The sequence below is a fragment of the Drosophila mojavensis genome, unplaced genomic scaffold (genome assembly GCF_018153725.1).
Source record: "Drosophila mojavensis isolate 15081-1352.22 unplaced genomic scaffold, ASM1815372v1 contig_299, whole genome shotgun sequence".
Classification (NCBI taxonomy): domain Eukaryota; kingdom Metazoa; phylum Arthropoda; class Insecta; order Diptera; family Drosophilidae; genus Drosophila; species Drosophila mojavensis.
In genome coordinates, this window is record NW_025318846.1 from 35,461 (window position 1) to 53,687 (window position 18,227).

General features: G+C 42.6%; 1 long non-coding RNA gene across 1 annotated transcript; it reads right to left on the bottom strand.

The window, feature by feature from the left end:
- Window positions 1-14,936: 14,936 nt before the first annotated feature.
- Window positions 14,937-15,744, bottom strand: LOC26527389. Its single transcript, XR_006357040.1, has 3 exons — window positions 15,240-15,744; window positions 15,077-15,152; window positions 14,937-14,965 (listed from the first exon to the last, which is right to left on the bottom strand). It is a non-coding gene; the product is annotated as an uncharacterized LOC26527389 (long non-coding RNA).
- Window positions 15,745-18,227: the final 2,483 nt, after the last annotated feature.

Genomic DNA, 18,227 nt, shown 5'->3' on the forward strand with positions numbered 1-18,227 from the left:
GCAACCAACACTTTCAAATTCCATTATACCTACATCATGCAGACGTCCTCAGCACCGCTATAAACATCAAATGGCTAGTTGCAATAATTTGGTCCAGCAATCTTGGTTTAAGCAACTTAATTTCTTATACAATATCCAGCACGACGACAGCGGTAAGAATCTGCGTCCGTACACAAATTATTAATTGCTCTATATTACAGGGACCAACCTACCTGTAATACGCAAATTTGCCGGCTCTTAACAACAGCCAAATTAGCACACTGTGTTTGACCAAAGAGGATTAACATCTATAGATAAATTCATGTATGGCCAATACTTACATCACACTCAACTGTAACATGCGTCCATGCATGGGCACAATCTCGCCTGCAAACACAGCCTTACCTGGTAGAAATACGTACCTGCGAATGACCATGTAAGAGCTTACCACACCTCCTGCCGCACTTGACTGCGGAACAACAACCTTTATAAACAGCCTACCTGTGCGCGTGCCCGATGGTTGTGTTCGCTACTGTTTTGCGGCGCATCACCAGCTGTGCCCCGTTCTTCGCAACAACATACCTAATTCAGCACACATGCACAGTACTTGCCATCGTTGGACACTTCTCCTTCCCACAAACGGCTAGACATCAACTTCTCTGGCCGCAGCAGCACTTCGTGATCAACTAGGGTTTGAGTGGATAGGCACGCGCGCGAACTGGATTGTCCTGGCTGTGCTGGGTCATATGCTACCCCAATCTATTGGGTACCAGCATCTCTGTCCATACAGCCCTCCGGGTACCTTCTTGTGGGCGCGCGTTGCTGTTTGTAATCTCTGCCCAATAGCCAGCTGAAAAACGCATAATAGAACATAGACATCACCTTCTGTTAACACCAACTGCTTCACTGTTCTTGGACTTGCCGACTACAACTCAATCATCACTCACACACGCATCTCGCAGGCTGTAGTGTGTTTTTCGCAACATCAATACGTCTCAAGCAGACACACACATATAACAGCTACTACACCAACTTCACCTTTCCAAGCCCGGACACACCATTCTATAAACACCAACTCAGACACCACTATCTACACAGATGCATCTCCTACAACTGGATTGAGTGGCTTGCATTTGGGCTAGATTGTCCTGACTGTGCTCAGGCATATGCAACCACAATTTATTGTGTGCCAGCATCCCTGCCTACACAGCTAGTCAGTGCACTTTCTGGCTAAAATGTACTGCCGCATTAATGTGTTGCTCTATGCTCGTTGCAGCAAGTACATCCTCATCAAGCTATCACTCGCTAACACTCCTGGATCCATGGATTTTAAATTATACTACAACTCAGCTATCTCCTATATATACACCTCATCTTCAACACGCTTTAATCAGCACACACTTCACACATCAATTAACACTGCATAACTCTACTGCCAACCTGGTTACTTGCCACCACAACTTCGTCTATCATCCACATATGTACTCATCAGCCATCTTTAACACAATCACACCCCCAGCCCGGACTTGAAACTCCAAATCATCAAGGTTATCACCATTGGAAACCACTCTTCATTAATTCATATCATCATATTTTATATCATTTATATCATCATATTTTCCCATTCATTGTTTTGTAAACAAAGAAGAAAGTTGCCATATTCTCTAGAAATAACTCTGTTAACAGGCAAGGTTGCCACCCTGCCCTATTAATCAAATAACATTAAGATAATAGGCAATGTTGCCACCTAGTCTTAAGTCTATAACATTTGCATATGTTGCTCAAATAGTAATGAAGCAAATAAAGAAGGCGAGCTGCGGCTAACATTAGACGCTAGCAAACCCCCATAGTGTACAGATGTGCACAAACTTAAAAAAACTTTAAAAAAATAAAAAAAAAAAAAAAAAAAAAAAAAAAAAAAAAAAAAAAAAAAAAAAAAAAAAAAAAATTTAAAAAATAATAAATTTAAATATTTTTAAATTTTTTTATTTTTTTTTTTTTTTAAAAATTTTTATAAAAAAAAAAAGAAAAATAAAAAAAGGGGAGCCACATAGAGCCCGAACGGTATGCTCTGCACTAGTACTTTAAAGCATAAGCGCAGTAGCCCATATGCCAATTGTGATGTTAAAAAAGCGTAAAAACTCAAGTAATAATTTGCCATATGAATGGTCAGATGGGGACTCCCTGATTGCCAATGCGGTCTCCCCAGAAAATGGAAAAACAGTCTCTAAGCCGACCGACATTAGCTGCTCCAACAAAATGGCCGCAAAAGCCCTCGTTAATAACTCAAATGACAGCGACTCAAGTGAACTACAGATCTGTGATCTACTCTTTGATGAAGATGTATCTATGCCATACACCGACGACTCCCCACCAATTTCTGAGTGGGAACACTCATCGCCCGGATCATCTGATAACTCATATACGAGCACTCCTGACAACCAACATAAAGCATCCAAAATACCCTCTCAAACCACTACACTACATCCACCAATGGAGACTGAACTGCCTCTCCAAGCCCTACATCAAAAAGCGCCAAATAAAATTAATGCAAGTGACACCTCAACGCAAACCAACAAGATTTTGGCGCCAATTTTCGCGCCAAAACTGATCACAACTCAATTTCTCCCGCCATTACACCTGTCAAAAAACTCGACGCCATATCTAAATATGAAAAGCGCGCAAGTCTTTGAGCCACTCTCCCCGCCAAAAGAGACAACTAAGCAAAAACAACAAAACTTAGCGCCAAAATCACTGCCAAAGGGCAACCAAAATAAAAAACAACAAAAAACACTGCCAAACACTATGGCACATGATGCGCCAACCACAAATCACAATACCCCTAAACACAAAATTGTTACCCCCTTACAACAACATACCATTAAACGTACCTCTTACTCACTAAATGACAAATTAATAAAGAACCCTCCACATAGAAACATCAAACCAGTAGTGCGACTATACGACTTTGCCAAAACTAAAAAAAAGGCAATGACGCCAGCAGCCAACAAACCCGCTGACTATAACGAACCCATGGACACGAATCCATGCCCCTCTAACAACAAGAACTCTTCTGGTACCTCTGTTACCCAAAGAAAAAGTTTAAACACCCTCTCCAATGCATCTCCCAACACCCAGCCAACGCAATCTTCAATCCATCCACAAAATATTAATTTGACCCAACAGGCCAGCTCAGTACACAGCCTCAAAGCCCCTCATATCTTCCTATCCAAAGTAACTGAAATTATTCCAGTGCTTAATATAATTAAAAACTCGCCCGGCATTGGCAAATTCTCCACCAGAACATCAAAAGATGGCGTAATTAAAATCCAGTCCTGCAACATCACTACATACAATACAATAAGAGCTGTTCTCAACGAAAACCACATTCACAATCATACACATCAAACACCTAGCGAGCGTGGCTACAGAATAATCATACGATACTTACACCACTCCACTCCTCGCGACTGGATAGGCGAACAACTACAGAAACTTGGCTATACAACCCGCTATATCAACGTAATAAAACACAGGCACACTGGGAAACCATTGAACCTCTTCGAAATCGAGCTAGAACCTAGACTGGATGGCGATTATGATAAGATTCTCACCCTAACAAAGCTAGGTCACCAACAAATCACTATTGAAAAACAAATCAGACGCCTTGACCCAGTGCAATGCCACCGCTGTCAGGCGTTTGGGCACAGCAGAAACTACTGCAGTAGGCCATACACCTGCCTAAAATGTGCAGGCCCACATGACACAACTGTATGTGCAAAAACTAGAATATCGAATCCTAAATGTGCTAACTGCGGAGCACCCCACGTTGCCTCTTACAAAGGCTGTATTGCCTACAAAAACGCAAGATACAAACTTTCAACAAACCCTCTACGCGCACCACAAGCTGATCAACGAACAGTCAACAATCCCACTACCCGGAATCGACCCTTCTTGCAGCCCAATAATCAACAACCAGATGCAAGAGGCAATAACACATTCACCAGCGACAGGAGTATACACCCTATTAACTTGAACCAAGCGCAACCAAGACACTATTCTCCACACCCGCTAAATCAAACACACTATATAAACTCTAATCTTACTTACAGTCAAGCTGTTCGATGCAACGAAACAGCCAGTATGCGGCAGCAAGGCCCACCCCTAAGTAAACAGTCAACTCGGGTTAACACCTCCTCGCAGGCCACAAAAACTTCACCACGCTATCTCGACGTGAGACACCCTACAAGCTCAATCTATAGACAGCACTATGGCGAAATGCAAACGCAGCCTTACGAGTGGCCCCAAGGCCAGCTCGGAGATCAACAGCAGTCCCACTCGGAGTGTCGTCTCTCTCGGATCCTCGAGAGTAACCTGCAGACTACAAACGAGATGAGTAAAAAGATTGACAGTTTATTAAACATACTATACTCACTCCTCTATCCAAGCTCTCAGCAGAACACACGTACAAAAGAAAATAATAATTACCTGAACATCGCCAATGACCTGACTCATGAATAATACACACCATTATACACCATTCAACAGTCTGGGCAATGTCAACACTCAACACAATGCCCTAATCAAAATCGCATACTGGAATGCAGCTGGAATTGGAAACAAACTGCTAGAGCTCGAAGCCTTCATGTACAAATACAGTATTGACATCATGATGATTCTCGAAACCAAAATCCCACCAATCACGACTCAAACTACTGGAAATACTCCATACAGCCTGTCCATTAGAGGTTACTACACATACCTCTCCCCCCATCCGCTTAGCCACAGACGTGGGGGTGTTGCAACTTTAGTAAAACACGGTATCAAACACTCAGTACTGCAGCCAATTGGACTGCCTTCCCTACAATCTGCCCCAATTGCCCTTACAATCAACAACAACAATACCACTCACAATATCATCATTGCACCAATTTACTGCCCCCCGCAGCACTCCTGGAATAAGTTTCACTTTTTAAAGTTATTCAAATACTTTGATTCCCTAATAAAAGATTCCAGTTTCATTCTATGTGGAGATTGGAATGCGAAGCACCCCTGGTGGGGAAATACACGTTCTTGCCTACGCGGTAGAGCCATTATGGACTGTATACACAAACAAGCACGCTACAACATTTTAGCTACAGGAGGAGCCACGCACTTTGCATACGACAGAAGAAAGAAACCCTCGGCACTTGACTTCGCCGTATACGGTGGACTAAACAAACAGTTTATTCGAACACGTTCAACTATCGACCTCGACTCTGACCACCTCCCAATCCACGTCGACCTTACCACAAACGGACCATTGGCCAACGAATCCATGGGCCTCAAACGACGACTTCTCCCCAAAAACGCTAATCTGACAAAATTCCAACATCATTTAAACCAAAGAGTACTTCTAAATACTGAAATTAAATCTGGACCCGATATTGAAGATGCCATAGACATACTTCTAGAAAACATACGCGTTGCCGCAAAATTAGCCACTCCACCAACTTGCACAAGCCAACGTCGACACTTTTATAATAAGTCAAGCCGCTTTGAACTGAGCAAAAATGTCAAGAAATTACTCCAACTTAAGCGTATATACAAACGTAAGTTGATAACTCTAAATAACCAACACACTAAAATGCAATATAAAAGCGTCCAAAATCGCCTAAAAAAGGCACTTCGCAAATCTAACTCAGATCAAATAAATAAACTATTCAACCACATTGATACTAGTGATCGTTATAAAATGCAAAAATTATGGCACATCACTAAAAACTACAAAAGACAACCTGAACCAAACTGGCCACTTAAGATAAATACTCCTACTAATCAAGGAAACACTAACAGTCATCGCTGGACACGAAGTAGCAATGAGAAAGCTGAACTTTTTGCATCTCACTTACAGCAACGTTTCTCTCCAATCCTCACCAACTCTGATGAGTTCCAAATGAAAATTGCTAACGAACTAAGCCAACAAATAATTAATTTGTCCTCTAACTCTGACAGTTTGATCAATACTCTACCATTCCGACCAGTCACAGTCAGCGAAACAATTGCTGAAATAAAATCACTTACACTCAACAAATCACCTGGCCCGGATGACATCGATAACTACCTAATAAAAGCCATGCCACAAAAGGCGGTCACATACTTGGTATTAATCTTCAATAGCATTCTCAGATTTGGCCACTTTCCCCGTCAGTGGAAACTGGCAACTATAACTATGATTCTAAAGCCAGGCAAAAGTGCCAACGAAGTCACATCATATAGGCCTATAAGCCTTTTGGCTGGTTTCTCCAAGATCTTCGAAAGGCTGCTATTATACAGGCTCTTTGAATGCAAAGATTTCGCTGACGCCATACCCACACATCAATTTGGGTTTAGAAAGGAGCACGGCACAGAGCAGCAGCTGAGACGAGTAACACAATTCATACTTAAAGCATACGAAAATCGCTGTTTCTGTTCCGCCGTGTTCATTGACATCAGTGAAGCATTCGATAGGGTATGGCACCCCGGGCTCTTATGGAAACTCATCAAACTTCTGCCAATCAAATTGTTTAACGTCCTGAGCAGCTACCTACTTAATCGCACATTCACAGTGCGCTGCAATGATGGAACTACTTCAAAACTGGGCAACCTTCGCGCAGGCGTCCCTCAAGGCAGTGTTCTTGGCCCGGTGCTATATACAATTTACTCATCAGACATGCCACTTCCAACTCTTACGACACATTTCTTACCCTCACGACCTGTTGACGGAACTTATGTCCTTATATCTACTTATGCAGACGACACTATAATCTTAAGCTCAGCCATTACTCCTCACGAAGCGGTAAAACTCAATCAACGAAACCTTAACAACATCATAAACTGGGCAACTCGCTGGTGCATAAGCATTAATTCCCAGAAAACAGCACATGTTATGTACACAACTCGAAAACTAGAAGGCACCTTCTCCACACTATCCCCAAAGATTAACGGACAAAGCATCTTAAATAAATCGTGCCACCAATATCTTGGCTTCCATATGGACTACAAGTTGCTGTGTATCTCCCACATCACACAGCTGTGCAACAAACTTCGAGCTACATACAAAAAACTAGAATGGCTACTAGGACCCAGCAGCAAATTGTCCAGAAGCTGCAAGGTTGTCATATTTAAACAAATGATAATTCCACTATGGCAATATATCCTACCAATCTACGGATCGCTAGCCTCAACTACTCAGCTCTCCCGCGTTGAAGTAATGCACAACACCATCCTTCGAAGGATTGTCAAGGCCACCAGATTCACCAGAAATCAGTCCATCCGAGACCATTACAACATTAAATCATTTTTTGAAACGTATCATCTTGCCAGTAAGAGATTTGCCTCTTCACTGCTAAACCACCCCAATTCTGAAGCTCGTAAATTAATACTAACTCCATTTATTCCAACTCGTCTAAAAAGACCTAGATATCTAGAGCAAATTCATCAACATTTCGCATTACCTACCACGCCTCGACAGCAGCAACAAAACCAACTCGCGCAAAATGAGCAACTGCCTACTCTATTAAGAATTCAGAAGGAAGAAGAAGAGAAGCTAAACAAAGCTAATCAGCCCCACCGATACATACCTACATTACCTCAAAATAGATTCGACGAAAGAGCCATCAACGCACTTAGACGACGCTACAAAGAAGGACTCACAACTCTTGATAGACTGCGTGAACTAGTTCAGTACCAGCCGGTTGCTATTCAACGCTTAATTCTGCCAGAGCCTTCGCAAGTCCCACACCCAGCCCCCCAGGACACCCAGAATCCGCAACTACAGCAGCCCCAAGCCCCACTCGACGATGAACAGATACTGATTATCAGGCTACAAGAGCTTCAGCTAAACTTAGTCCGTGAACTCGACGAGGCCATGGAAATCGAGCAACAGCAACTCCATTCCCAACAATAATGACACATTTACCAGTGCACTGCTGTGCCCCGACACGTCATCCTCGCTACCAATATTCGACACCAATTAACGTTTCTCTTTTGCAGAGTCTAAACATCTACGCTACTCTATTCTACCTCCTACCAGAAGCTCATTGTTCTCCAATCACAAGCTTGTTAAATCATCACTGGTAATTCGTCATCTCTACCACATTAACCGTAGCAAATGGTGGGCCCAGGAAACCATGGATCTACGATTATCACTGCCTGAAAAAAACACATCAGCGAACGAACATGGAAGAGCCCAGCATACCTACTTCCGCATTATAATGCTGGGCACAATCTCGCTTGCAAACACAGCCATACCTGGTAAAAATACATACCTGCGGATGACCATCCTACCCGTGCGCGTGCCCGATGGTTGTGTTCGCTACTGCTTTGCGGCGCATCACCAGCTGTGCCCCGTTCTTCGCAACAACATACCTAATTCAGCACACATGCACAGTACTTGCCATCGTTGGATACTTCTCCTTCCCATAAATGGCTATACAGCTACTTCTTTGGCCGCAGCAGCACTTCGTGATCAATTAGGGCGTGAGTGGATAGGCGCGCGCGCGAACTGGATTGTCCTGGCTGTGCTGGCTCATATGCTACCCCAATCTATTGGGCACCAGCATCTCTGTCCATACAGTCCTCCGGGTACCTTCTTGTGGGCGCGCGTTGCTGTTTGTAATCTCTGCCCAATAGTCAGCTGAAAACGCACAACAGAACATAGACATCACCTACTGTCAACACCAACTGCTTCACTGTTCCTGGACTTGCTGACTACAACTCAATCATCGCCCACACACGCATCTCGCAGGCTGTAGCGTGTCTTTCGCAACATCAATACGTCTCAAGCAGGCACACACACATAACAGCTACTACACCAACTTCACCTCCCCAAGCCCGGACACACCATTCTATAAACAACAACTCAGACACCACTATCTACACAGATGCATCTCCTACAACTGGATTGAGTGGCTTGCATTTGGGCCAGATTGTCCTGACTGTGCTCAGGCATATGCAACCACAATTTATTGTGTGCCAGCATCCCTGCCTACACAGCTAGTCAGTGCACTTTCTGGCCAGAATGTACTGCCGCCTTAATGTGTTGCTCTATGCCCGCTGCAGCAAGTACATCCTCATCAAGCTATCACTCGCTAACACTTCTGGATCCATGGATTTTAAGTCATACCACAACTCAGCTATCTTCTATATATACACCTCATCTTCAACACGCTCTCATCAGCACACACTTCACACATCAATTAACACTGCATAACTCTTCTGCCAACCTGGTTACTCGCCACCACAACTTCGTCTATCATCCACATATGTACTCATCAGCCATCTTTAACACAATCACACCCCCAGTCCGGACTTGTAACTCCAAATCACCAAAGTTATCACCATTGGAAACCACTCTTCATTAATTTATATCATCATATTTTATATCATTTATATCATCATATTTTCCCATTCATTGTTTTGTAAACAAAGAAGAAAGTTGCCATATTCTCTAGAAATAACTCTGTTAACAGGCAAGGTTGCCACCCTGCCCTATTAATCAAATAACATTATGATAATAGGCAATGTTGCCACCTAGTCTTAAGTCTATAACATTTGCATATGTTGCTCAAATAGTAATGAAGCAAATAAAGAAGGCGAGCTGCGGCTAACATTAGACGCTAGCAAGCCCCCATAGTGTACAGATGTGCACAAACTTAAAAAAAAAACACAGCCTTACCTGGTAGAAATACATACCTGCGGATGACCATGTAAGAGCTCACCACACCTCCTGCCGCACTTGACTGCGGAACAACAACCTTTATAAACAGCCTACCTGTGCGCGTGCCCGATGGTTGTGTTCGCTACTGCTTTGCGGCGCATCACCAGCTGTGCCCCGTTCTTCGCAGCAACATACCTAATTCAGCACACATGCACAGTACTTGCCATCGTTGGACACTTCTCCTTCCCACAAACGGCTAGACATCAACTTCTCTGGTCGCAGCAGCACTTCGTGATCAACTAGGGTTTGAGTGAATAGGCGCGCGCGAACTGGATTGTCCTGGCTGTGCTGGGTCATATGCTACCCCAATCTATTGGGTACCAGCATCTCTGTCCATACAGCCCTCCGGGTACCTTCTTGTGGGCGCGCGTTGCTGTTTGTAATCTCTGCCCAATAGCCAGCTGAAAAACGCATAATAGAACATAGACATCACCTTCTGTTAACACCAACTGCTTCACTGTTCTTGGACTTGCCGACTACAACTCAATCATCACTCACACACGCATCTCGCAGGCTGTAGTGTGTTTTTCGCAACATCAATACGTCGCAAGCAACACACACACATAACAGCTACTACACCAACTTCACCACCAACTCAGACACCGCTATCTACACAGATGCATCTCATGCATCTCCTACAACTGGATTGAGTGGCTTGCATTTGGGCTAGATTGTCCTGACTGTGCTCAGGCATATGCAACCACAATTTATTGTGTGCCAGCATCCCTGCCTACACAGCTAGTCAGTGCACCTTCTGGCTAAAATGTACTGCCGCATTAATGTGTTGCTCTATGCCTGTTGCAGCAAGTACATCCTCATCAAGCTATCACTCGCTCGATCCATGGATTTTATGTCATACTACAACTCAGCTATCTCCTATATATACACCTCATCTTCAACACGCTTTAATCAGCACACACTTCACACATCAATTAACACTGCATAACTCTACTGCCAACCTGGTTACTTGCCACCACAACTTCGTCTATCATCCACATATGTACTCATCAGCCATCTTTAACACAATCACACCCCCAGCCCGGACTTGAAACTCCAAATCATCAAAGTTATCATCATTGGAAACCACTCTTCATTAATTCATATCATCATATTTTATATCATTTATATCATCATATTTTCCCATTCATTGTTTTGTAAACAAAGAAGAAAGTTGTCATATTCTTATGAAATAACTCTGTTAACAGGCAAGGTTGCCACCCTGCCCTATTAATCAAATAACATTAAGATAATAGACAATGTTGCCACCTAGTCTTAAGTCTATAACATTTGCATATGTTGCTCAAATAGTAATGAAGCAAATAAAGAAGGCGAGCTGCGGCTAACATTAGACGCTAGCAAACCCCCATAGTGTACAGATGTGCACAAACTTTAAAAAAAAAATAAATATAGTCAGTCAGTCAGCCTCATGCGGACCTGACTATTCAAATCAAAAAAAAAAAAAAAAAAAAAAAAAACTATTCAAATCAAAAAAAAAAAAAAAAAAAAAGACCACTGTCTTTGCCTTCTTGATGGCCAGAGTTGGTCCCAATGAGCCTTCAAATGTCTAGTAATGTATCCACTTCTCCAAATGCCAGTAGACGCAGCGCTGCACTGCAGCATGCTGTAACTCAACGTGTCAACAACATCAAGATATCTTTTTGGAATGCTGCCGGTGTCAAGAAAAAGCTTAATGAGCTCAACCTATATCTCGTCAAGCACGATATAGATATAATGCTACTGTCTGAAACGCATCTGACTGATAGCGATAGCATTGATATTAATGGTTATATTGTTTATTTAGCAAATCACCCCTCAAACAGGCGCAGAGGAGGTGCAGCCTTTTTAATTAAACAACATATATGCCATTATGCTATGCGCTTTACATCTTACGACTCGCATCAATCTGTCGAAGTTTCAGTCAGCCTGCAAAATGGCCGTCATATCAATATTGTCTCAATCTACTGCCCGCCGCAAGTCATCTGGTCTGGGCAAGATTTCAACAACCTGCTATCTTCTCTGGGTGACACTTTTATAGTCGGTGGTGACTGGAATGCGAAAAGTCAGTGGTGGGGCAACGCCAGATCTTGTCTCCGTGGCCGAACGCTAGTCAATAGTATTCTACAAGTGAATTGCAACATTCTGGCAACTGGGTCGCCCACCCATTTTCCGTTTAATTCACGCCAAACTCCGTCTGCCATTGACTTTGCGCTATTTAAAGGCATCAGGCGAGATTTGCTGGCCATCACTGACTCTTTCGAGCTTAGCTCTGATCATCTCCCGTTGCAAGTCCAGCTGGTTGAGAAGCCTGTCACCAGCAGAGCAAAAGGCCACTTGCTAGATTTGAATGCTAACATCAACAAATTTCAGAGCTATCTAAATGACAAAATTTTGCTCAACACTGAGATCAACAGTGCAGACGATATTGATGATGCGGTCAATACTTTTGTCCGAAACATTGAAGATGCTGCAAACTATGCGAATGCACAGCACCCACGCAAAATAACAAGGACTAGATTTCGCGTAGATAGACAGACTCTGCAACTCATCGACGCCCATAAGCAAGTCAAGCGCTATCTCACCCGTAATCGCAACCCGATGCTCAAGATGCTCTGCAACAGGCTGTCGAATCGCATACGCAAAGAGCTCATATATGCTAGGCAGAAGTATGAGGAAGAGCTATTTAGATCTATCGATCCAACTGATAGATATAGTATGCAGAAGCTCTGGCGACTGACCAACGAGATCAAGCGACAGCCTGCTCCAAATCTACCGCTGTTGAAGTCCTCTAGTGACAATGGCTCCAATGCTCAAAATGTCTGGTGCAAGACAACTGCCGAGAAGGCCGAAACATTTGCTGCAAGTCTCGAGCAGCGTTTTCAACCAATCGTGACTACGCCACCCAGTGTTCTGGCTGAAATCGAGGCTCAAGTTAGCCAGCCATCTTTGACTGCTTCAGTCTCATTTCGGCCAGTCACTGCGGCTGAAGTCATCAGTCACATCAGCACGCTAGAGAACAAAAGCTGCTGGATTGGATCAAATTGATAATCACACTATTAAAGCGCTGCCATTGAAGGCCGTGTTGTATCTTGTGCTCATTTGCAACAACTCACTACGACTGAGTCATTTCCCCTCGAGCTGGAAGCTAGCTGTGGTGAAGATGGTGCATAAGCCTGGCAAGCCTACGCACCATGTTGCATCATACAGGCCAATAAGTCTGCTGTCTGGCCTCTCTAAGATACTTGAGTATCTGATTTTGAGCCGTATGCTGGAGCAAGATACTCTTGTAAATGCGATTCCAAATCATCAATTTGGATTCCGCAAGGCGCATTCAGCTGAGCAGCAATTGGGTCGCGTTACTCAATTTATTATTAAAGCGTTTGATGACCGCAAATACTGCTCTGCTGTCTATATGGATATCAAGGAAGCCTTTGATCGAGTGTGGCATACAGGCTTGAAATATAAGCTCAAGATGCTATTGCCGGATGCTCTCTACCGCATCCTCTGCTGCTATTTAGTTGATCGGACGTTTATTGTTGAGTGTCACGGTGGCTGTCGCTCAGGTATTAAGCAAATTCACGCTGGTGTGCCTCAAGGTAGCTTGCTCGGGCCTATCTTGTATAATATATACACCAGCGACATACCAAGGCCAACTCGCCTACGTGGGATATTGATTGCCACTTATGCTGACGACGTCATCGTTCTTTCGGCTGACTCTCGACAAGCAGTCGCGCTCAGTCAGCAGCAGGCGTATATGGATAGTTTGGCTGAATGGGCGAGCAAGTGGTGCATTACAATTAATGCAAACAAGACTATGCATATCATGCATACGCTTGGAGTTATAGCGCCATATCAGGCTATTCGCATTGGCAACGAAACTATCGAAAATGGCACTTCTCATTCATATTTGGGTGTTACTCTAGATACGAAACTGCGCTTCTCACAACATGTCACTACGGTCGTTACTAGGGTCAGGGCTAGGCTTAAAAAGATAGATTGGCTCATTAACAAAGATAGCAAATTGACGCTGAGAACAAAAGTCATTATTTACAAACAGCTAGTTGCTCCACTTTGGCAATACTCGCTGCCTGTATGGGGAGCTCTGATATCTGAGGCGCAATTCAGCCGCATTACGAGTCGTACACAACAAAGCTCTGAGAGCCATTTCTGGTGCTCAGTACTTTGTTTCGAACACGCGCATCAGAGCTGAGTTGCAAGTCCTGTCTGCGGATGATATATTCAACAATCTCTGCGCCAAATACTATGATCGACTCCGGGTCCATACCAACAACTTGGCCAAAAACATTGCCTATGACCCGTTCATCCCACAGCGGATAACATTGGCAAGATACACGAGTCTCGTAAACACGCATTTGGCCAATGACATTGCTCTACGCACCCAGCGACTACTACAACGGGAGGCCGATGAAATAGCTGAAAGTAGGGAGCGATTCCTTCGCCGACGGGAGGCTCAGCAACACAACGAAGCTGCACAAGCAGCAGCCCAACAGCCGCAACGACTACCTGTCTTCGAGGGTATTGCGCCAATGCCGCTGCCACTACCACCACCATCACCACTTGCTGCCTATAGGGTCCTATTTAGATCACATAGGGATCAGTCATAAAATTTGCATTTAATGCAATTTCCAATCAGCTGTCTTAACTTTTTGTAATTTAAGCTAATTTTAGCTCAAGCCCATACTTGAGAAAATGACCAGACTTTGTCTCGACTTTTCTCTTTTATTCCAATTGGCCACTTTGGGCTACTTTTCTCTGTGCATCTTGTAGATGCTTATTAATGAAATAATTGAATTATATTAATTAATGCTATCTATTACTATTGTTAAACTTAAACCTTACTTATCTATTTAGTCGTTAATCAGTTACCCAAGCACTTTATTGTTAATTTCTATTATCTTTAAATTGCTCTATTATAAGTATTTTGTAAAATTAAGCTGCACTGTTATTTTTGTGCACTTATGGCCATTTAAATTTAATCATTTAATGATAAGTTTCGATAAATATAGTCCCTTTTTAGATTTTAATTATCTCATAGGCGCTATTTATATTCATAAGAAATGCTATTGTGAAGTATTAATTGAATAAAAAGTATCTCCGTACTATCTTCCCCTCGCCATTCAGCTGCTGGTCAGCTGATCATGTATGAGATGCGAAGAAGCGGAGATCATCAATGTGTGTTCTCTTGTAACATACGAACAGAGCGCCCCTCTGCACTTTATATGGCAGCAGCTGTATACATAAAAAGATAATAATTAATTAGTATTAATTATTAATATCATTAACTTCACTTTTATAATCCATAATTGTTAACTTTTATTCACTTTTGCAAAACTCACTTACCTGCTAGTCAGCTTGCAGTTAATGCAATTTCGCTATCTTCAATATCTGCGCTCCTCTGCATTTCGTATAATAGCAGCTATATATATGAAAAGACAGTAATTAATTAATATTAATTATTAATATCATTAATTTCACTTATTTATCTATTAATTTTTACACTTACCAATTGGCAGCATAAAATTTGCATGTAATGCAATTCCCAATCAGCTGTTTTTTGTTTTTGTTTTGATTATGCACTCCGATAGGCACAATGCCAGGGGTGCATCGTCACTTACTCAGTTACTCTTGCGATATATCGAATGAATATTAATGAAATCAAAACTGCCAAAATGAATTGTTAAACTATTTTTATTTAATTATCTATATTAATTATCATAAACATTTTGTAATTTAAGTTAAATTTAGCTTAAGCCCATGTTGGAGAAAATGACCAGACTTTGTCTCGACTTTTCTCTATTATTCCAATTGGCCACTTTGGGCTATTTTCTCTGTGCATCTTGTAGATGCTTTTTAATGAAAAAACTGAATTATATTAATTAATGCCATCTATTACTATTGTTAAACTTATATATTACTTATCTATTTAGTCGTTTATTAGTTACTCAAGCACTTTATTGTTATTTTGAATTATCTTTAATTTGCTCTTTTTATTAGTATTTTGTAACATTAAGCTGCACTGTTATTTTTATGCACTTATGGCCATTTAAATTTAATCATTTAATGAAAAGTTTCGACAAATATAGTCCTTTTTAGATTTTAATTATATCATAGGCGCTATTTATATTTATAAAAAAATGCTATTGTGAAGTATTAAATAAATAAAGAGTATCCCCGTACTCTTCCCCTCATCATGCAGCTGCTGGTCAGCTGTTCATGTACGAGAATGGGAAGAGGCGGAGATCACTAATGTGTGTTCTTTGTAGACATACGAACAGAAAAAAAAAAAAAAATGATGTTGATGATGCTGTTGATATTCTTGTCAAAAACGTCCAAGATGCTGCAAACTTTGCCAATGCGCAGTGTCCACGCAAGATAACCAGATCTAGGTTTCGAGTCAAAAGCCAGACTCTCCAGTTGATTGAGGCCAAGAAGCAAATCAAACGCTATCTTCTACAAAGCCGAAATCCCCTGGCAAAGCAGATCTGCAATAGGCTGTCAAATCGCATCAGCAAAGATATAAAATCTGCAAAGCAAAAATATGAAGAAGAATTATTCAGCTCTATCGACCCCACAGATAGATACAGTATGCAAAAGCTCTGGCGACTTACCAACGAAATCAAGCGACAGCCGGCTCCAAATCTGCCACTATTAAAGTCCAGCGATGGCAATGGCTCTAACGCCAATAATGTATGGTGCAAAACAACGGCGGAGAAAGCTGAAGTCTTTGCTGATAGCCTTGAGCAACGCTTCAAGCCTCTCATCTCTGCATCACCTGGCGACTTGGCCGAAATTGAGGCGCAAATTAGTCAGTCACCAGCGTCTGCCTTGGTCTCTTTTCGGCCAGTCACAGTGACAGAGGTCATTAATCATATTAGCACGCTGGAGAAGAAGAAAGCAGCTGGTTTAGATAATATCGACAATCACACTATCAAAGCGCTGCCAATGAGGGCAATACTATACCTTGTTTTAATATGCAACAACTCACTTCGAATGGGCCATTTTCCTACCAGCTGGAAGTTAGCACTGGTCAAGATGATACACAAGCCCGGCAAGCCCACGCAGCATGTATCATCATACAGGCCAATAAGTCTCTTGTCTGGCTTATCTAAAATATTAGAGTTCTTAATTCTGAGCCGTATGCTTGAGCAAGACGCACTTACCAATGCTATACCCAGCCACCAATTTGGCTTTCGCAAGGCCCACTCAGCTGAGCAACAGCTTGGGCGAGTCACGCAGTTCATTCTGAAATCATATGAAGAACATAAGTATTGCTCTGCTGTTTACTTGGACATAAAAGAAGCATTTGACAGAGTGTGGCACTCAGGTCTGAGATACAAACTCAAGATGCTCTTACCTGACGCTCTGTATCGAATCCTTTGCTCCTACTTAGCAAATCGATCATTTATTGTTGAATGCCATGGAGGATGCCGCTCTGCAACCAAGCAAATACACGCTGGGGTGCCTCAAGGCAGCCTGCTTGGGCCAGTGCTGTATAACATATACACCAGTGATATTCCAAGCCCAACTTATGCCTCTGGAAATAAAATCCTCTTAGCCACTTATGCCGATGACGTCGTAGTCCTCTCAGCAAACTGTCGGCAAGCAGATGCGTTAGCTCAGCAACAAGCATATATGGACAAATTAGCTCTGTGGGCGAAGAAATGGTGCATTACAATAAACACTAGTAAAACTATGCACATTATGCATACTTACAAAAGGATATCGCCATACCAGGATATCCGCATTGGCAATGAAACAATTAAAAACGGCACTTCACATCCTTATTTGGGTGTCACTATGGACACAAAGCTGCACTTCGGCACTCATGTCACCACTGTCGTCTCGAGGATTAGGGCACGGCTGAAAAAGATAGATTGGCTGATTAATAAAAATAGTAAATTGTCTCTAAAAACTAAAACGATAATTTACAAACAACTAGTTGCACCACTGTGGCAATATACTATACCTGTCTGGGGTGCGCTCCTATCCGAAACTCAGTTCGACCGCATCAGAGTTGCACACAACAGAGCACTGAGAACCATATCTGGCGCTCAATATTATATTTCAAATGCTCGCATCAGATCTGAGCTGGGCGTTTTATCTGTGGATGAATTATTTAATAATATTTGCACTAAATATTATGATAGACTGCGAGTACACAGCAACAATGAGGCTAGAAGCATAGCCCACTATCCGTTTGTACCACAGCGGCTAACTATGCCCAGATACTCTAGCCTCGTCAATACTCACCTGGCTAATGAAATCGAGTTGCGCGCACAGCGACAGCAGCGAAGACAAGCGGAGTTCGACGAGGAGCTACACGCTAATTATCTTCGCCGACATCCGCCCGTATACGGCCCGATAACTTTACGCGAGCACAGCCGCAACATTTTAGCAGAGAGGTTCACGAGGTCATATCCGGCCTCAACCCGCAACTCCAGCGAAAATCTTCGCAGAATGGCAGCGCGACGCAGAAACGAGGCTCGTCGCA